A 6,342-nucleotide genomic window follows, 5' to 3' on the forward strand; every position below is an offset into this window, starting at 1 on the left:
GCTGACAACCATCTGGTTCTTGCCTCCACCAATAGGGTTGCAAGACTGAAGCGGTGATGCAAAGTAAAGATGGTCATCTTTCTGCCACACACTAGTATGAATCAGGAAAAGGTTCACGAGAATGAGAAAATAATGCAGAGTGGCAGGCAGAGAACTGCACCCAGTCATGGCGGACAGCGGAAACCAGATCCGACGAGCCACTCAGCGGGAGAGGAAGGTGAGAGCATCTACCATTTTGAAATTCAACTCCCCTGATTGTTCCCGGAAAGAGTTTGTTGGGGAATAACAGTGGGAATAAACAATACTCCCCTTTGAATTTGGAATTCGAACGGAACCTGGATGGGACATTACATGACATAATGTGCATTTATTTTCCGAAAGCAGACAGAAACAATCTGCCTTTATCTGTTGTACAGTGCTGTTGAGGTCAAATTCAGTTTTAACTGGTCTGATCAAACACTTCCTGATTAAAAGGACAAAATTGCGTCTTTTATATGTAATGTAATAAAACAGCTGGGGCATATCAAAATACGTTCTTAGTTTAGATGAAAGGAGATTGATAATATAAGAAACACCAATTTTTAAAATAGCTGCTCAGATGTGTCCCATAATCGCTGAGTGCTCTGAATCTCATTAATCTGAGGAAAATGTGCATTCAGGGACTTTCATAGAGGAGCTTTGAGGCCAGGCTTGTTGAAATCAAAGGCCTGAGAGATTTTTTTTTTTTTTTCCGGGCTATCCATATCATTCCGAGGAAAATAAATGTGATCAGTAAAACTGCAGCTTGGAAAAGGACAACAGCCAGTGCAGCATGTTCAAGCTGCCCCCCTACTGGGCGACCCATGAGCCTGTCGATATGGTGGTTTGATGTTGGATGGAAAATAAGAACCCCCCACAACAAACAGAGAGGGCTGGAACAGAGAAAGAGAGGGTACAGAGGGAAGAACCATCGACAGATGGACTCGGGTTGTGATTAAAGATGGCGGCAGTCTTTACTGCAGACTACGAAGGACGATTCTCGATCCATAGAAAAGCGGTGGGAGTTGTCTACATTTCAGCACAACAAAATCCAGGAGCACACAGGAAGGTAAAGCAGCAGGTATGATGTATGTGAGAATGAACATTGCAGTCGCCAGTTTCCATTGTCCTGTTCATCGGTCTGTTGTCGTTTTTCATGTCAGAGCCATACCGGTTTTGTTGTGTCTTCCTCCTTATCAAAAGCAAAGCGGATCATTTGATTTGACTCTTTAATGTGCATCCCATAACCAGGCTACCGAAGATCATTTACACTGGAATTACACTTTTTTTCAAGCCAGCAGGTGCCAGACGACGTACTTTCTCTGTCTGGCACATGATTTTCTTCGTATGTCTGGTAATATGGACGTTCTTAAAAAGATTTTTCTTTTCTTTGTGGGAAAATGTCTCTCAATGAGCTCCAATAACCAGAAAAATAAACTTAAGTCTGAAAATTGCTCAATCCTCTGTGCCTAATCCACTCCAAGGCTTGTTAGTCATGACATATTCAGCCTGAACAAAGGATACCAGCAGGACTCCAGAATATATTTTCTGACAGTCTTTTGAAATCATTCCTTGGATAGTTTTCAGCATGGAAAACAAACATGGACCATCCTTTATGTTTCTGACATACATTTATTAAAACACACATTTTTAACCTGATTAATCAAGATAGTTGTTTTGACTGCCTCCATCTATTGTAAAGAAAAAAAAATGTTATTGCTTCACATGTGGGCTATGATATTGCCCGGAAAACTGCATCTTTTGCTGTTTTCAGCTCGATGTGGATTCTCTGGAAAATATTAACCTTACTGTGGATCTTAAGAATTGGAGCCTTCTTTAGAATGTCTTAATAGGCTTTTGTCCATCAGAGAGTTCTGAGCAGAGATAAGCCTATTTCATCCAAGGCCTACAAGGGGTGTCCAAATCCACACAGACAGGTGGAACAAAAGACAACTTAAATGTCTGAATTTGGAAACATGAACTTGCCTCCGAACACTGAGCGGCAGCTCGATGTTTCAAAGGTGATACTGTACTTATTTGTCCTTACGATATATTCCACATTTGGAGTCCCCCCCCTTCAGAAGCAATAATGGTACAAAACAACCTCTGCACAAAGAAATAAGCTGAGAAAAGGGTCATCGATGTTTGAGCACAAAGACAGAAATGATCTCTCCCATCGTGGGCAAAGACCAGCCCTTTATATTGTTTCATGTGCACACTTTAGAGGTGAGCGGAAAAACACATCATTTATTGTTGTGATCTTCTATGTCTGCTGAGGAGCTCTGCTTGGGCTGTTGCTTAAAGGCAGTCCCTGACACTTCAAAAAAATCAAGTTTACAAATGTTCTGGTCACCACTGTTTCATTCCTGCAGGCTTTTTTACTGCAGTTACCTGCACTGTGTTTAAGCTAGCTTTAACAAAAAAAAAAAAAAAAAAAAAAAAAAAAAAACTCTTTAACTTCTTCCACTGAAACATCCTCAAGTGAAGAAATTCAAATCCAGTTGCCATGACAAGAAGATTTTGACAAAAACCCTTCATGTAATCAACAGAATAGGATGGAGATTCTGACTGTACTCACCACGATTTAATATACGTTTCACCTTAAGGATGTAGTGGAAAATCTGTGATTTTCTACTGAAGCCAAGTCTTGAAATGTGCACAAAAGGTTTTCTCACACCCTCTATGCAGTTCTGTAGGTATTTAAGGCCACTTTCATTTTAAAGCGTAACTTTCACATTGCCTGTGCACGCCATCTGTACTTTTAACACTTCAAATAACAGCCTTTTAAAAGACTGCTTAATCTTTTACTCCGAAAGTCTGACACTTAATTACTTTCTCAATACAAGTATATTTGTGTTGGAATGAGTCCCAGAATTGTTAAATACAACCTTGTCTGTCTTTCACAAAATGGTCTGTGCTGTCACAGTCTAAGCAAAGACATATCTGGTCTTTTCACTATTGTTGTTTTTTATCAAACTCACTCACTACATGTACAATTTACCACCTGCACTCTGATTTTTGCTGCATGTACTAGATAGGTAGAATGGTTATATTGATACTTTACAAAGTTACTTATTATTAATGAAAAGTCTCAGCTTTGAAGTAGGTAATTTTTGTAATATATACAGTATATATGTATACATACATTTATTTATTTTAAATGAAACCCTTTTTGAGTGGTTCCTGCCTTGAGCTGGGAGTAAATTGTACTGATGCTTTGCTAAAGTAACTTGAGAACATTTGAACTGTGAGAAAGCAGATATTATCCACAAGTTTGGTGAAAATAAAAGCAGACAACCGGAACAAAACAAGTCATATAGGCAAATAAAACTGTTGTGATGTTGTGTTGTGATGTATTAGACTTTTGTATTTTGTGACTCTGGTTGTGCAGTAGTTATCAGCGTATCAAGGAATGCTGCGATATGCATATGGGAGTTCCGATTTTGCACGAGTTGAGTAAAGGTGCCAAGTGCAGTAAGAGTGACTGTGTCCTGTGAGTTATTAGGGAAATATACCACACATGTCATGGAAAGATACTTTACATTGTCATTAATGAAACTAATGTAATTAAAATGGACTTGACCAATGATAATTAAATATCCCAATTATTGATGTACCTTCATAGCCCCAAAATGCAGAGTTTTAATGCTGTTCATAGTAGTCATTTGTATGGACTTTTGCAAACTTATTGAACTTATGGTGAAAGATCCTGAAGTTTTTTTTTTCCTAAATCTGTTTTTTAAAATATTTCCTGTTTTTTTTTTTCTTCTTTTCATTGCATTTAGGAACAAATGGATGGGCAAGTCAAGTTGTTATGGCAACGTGCAGCTTTTGTCAAGCCTTTTCATTTTGTGGGGGTGAGATGGATGTTACAGTTACTTCAACCCAATAACCATGCGATGGAGTCATCAATATATGGATGTACTGCAGGAAAATGCACCAGGAAGGATTCCAAAATCAAGGTAAACCATGCTGATTTGCATGACAATCAGCACTTTTGTGCTTATCATTATTTAACCACTTATTGAAAGAAATAATGATGCATTGAAATAAGTGTGCACACACAAGCAGTGACAACAATAGGGGAGGTCTTGAGACTTAGGAAGCATTGACTGTGTCCTCATCAGATGCAATCTCAAGTTGAGCTTTTTAGTTGATGCTTTTTCTGAGTTCTGTGCTATTCATTTTCTGAACAGTGTGACACGATTCATGAACATTTCTCCTGCGGCTGCAAATTGCGACATAACCTTGCCGTTCTGACAAGTGTAAAGTACAGCAAGCTGCTCTGTGGCAGCAATAAAGAGGGGAACAAAACTTAATGACAGTGAGGTGTGAACATCGGGTTCAGTGGTGCGTAGGAATGCCCCCTGGCTTCCATGGCTCAAAAAGACAAGGAAGAGGAGGAGGGGGAATACTGTATGAAAAGTGACACGCTTGAAGGGACAATGACATGATTTTTTTCAGTCCGCTTGCTATTGGTTTGAGCTGAAATCTTGAGGTAATTGCGGTGGTGGCTTCGCTGTCAGGTGTACAATGGAGCTGGCCAAATTGAAAATTTCAGAAAAAATACACATACACACACACACACACACACACACACGGAAAACATTGTCATCACTGATGATGATTCTGACAATATGTTTTCATAAATACTGAAGCAAAGATTACTGGGTAAAATGAATGTGGTATCTTGGAATTTTGAAAGTGAAACCTGTTTCAGGATGTTTAACTTCTGTTGCTGACATAAATTCTTGTGCTTTCGAAGAAGTTCAGTCTTTTCAAAATTTGATGTTGCCCGCATGAATATTGTACGCTCCCTGTCCATTGCCCATTTTTACAGTTTGCTATGTCTGAGTAGGTGGATCAGAAGCTGAAATGAGACAGAAATTCACATATCTCCTCTCTCTGCAATGCTCTCAAATGGTTCGATTCAACCACAGAATCAAATATATATTTTTTATGATGTTTCCTCAGCATTTAGAATTCAGTTTGGTAAAACTATTCAAAATGGAATGGATGACCAAACTGTTTGCAGCTGCAAATATTCATAGAAAAGCAAATGCACATGATCCTGTGTCGTCCCTGCACGGCCGAATCACAGATTTAAGATTTGAAATAAAGATTTAATCTGTGTCGAGCAGAAAATTTTAATTACTGCAAGAAATTAATATACAACTATTCATGACATGAACATTTATTATTTTCCAATGCTTCTGAGATAAAACAATAAACTGATAGTTCATTATACATCTAAAATATAGGGTCTCACTTCTTAATTTTTCATCTAAAACAAGTGATCTTACATTCGGAATACATTTAAAAGAATATAGTTAGCGTTTAAGGACAAATAATTACAATGATTTTGGCATTTTATCAACTGCATCAAATGGTTTCAGGTTTATTTGTCATATGCAGGTTAACACAGTCAACACTGGAATTAAATATTTTGAACAAAAAGAACCAGTCCACATGATCCAGTCATGCACTGGATAAAGGAAGCACAACAAAGTTATTGAAGTAATGTTGAGCCATCAAAAAGTGAAATCCGTGGAAAAAATGCAGTCAAAAATCCCATAGTCATGTAATGACAGACATTAGGGAGCCAGTTTAACTATTAACCCGGCAGACTTCTGGCTGTTAGCCTTCGCCATATGATTTTCGAGGTGGTATTTATCACTCTGTGAGTGGTTTGAAGGTCACTTCCTGGGGCTGGAAATAGAAATGCGTGTATGACTTAATGAGTTTAAACATCAAGGAATATTTGTGCGGTGGAAAAATCACCCAAATTGGATTTTTTTTTTTTGTTTTGCTCATCACAACTACATCCTGGTAATGTAGTGGTTGGAGTAACAGAGAAACACTTTCTTTATACCTCAACCGAGTTGAGAAGAAATACGTTCCTTATTCAGATGTAATTTTGTTTTTCTTAACGCATAATATAATAAGTGCACCTTCTTTGGTCTTTGCACGGGGCACCGGCTTACTAGATACTGCCCCTGCGCATCCAGCTAACACAGAGGTCTTCATTTAGATCCCCTTAAAACAAAACTAACCTTCATGTTGTTGTTTTTTTCCCAACCATACAACAAAAACAAAAGAGATAGTAATAATAAACTTTTCAAAACATGTCCAAGCTGTGGATTTTATTATCACCTGCCAGGTGTTAAGTCACCAGAATGTCTTTTATTCTGGATCATTCTGGATCTAAAGCATTATGGATCCTGGATTTCTTCCTGAAAATATCACCATTTTCAAACACATTATGTCCTAAAGATTGCCGTGCACACTAGAATTAATACTAAACTAAGACTCTGGCGTCCACGG

The sequence above is a fragment of the Fistularia commersonii genome, chromosome 28 (genome assembly GCF_037954325.1).
Source record: "Fistularia commersonii isolate RoL2024-O1a breed Wild chromosome 28, RoL_Fcom_v1.0, whole genome shotgun sequence".
NCBI classification, from domain to species: domain Eukaryota; kingdom Metazoa; phylum Chordata; class Actinopteri; order Syngnathiformes; family Fistulariidae; genus Fistularia; species Fistularia commersonii.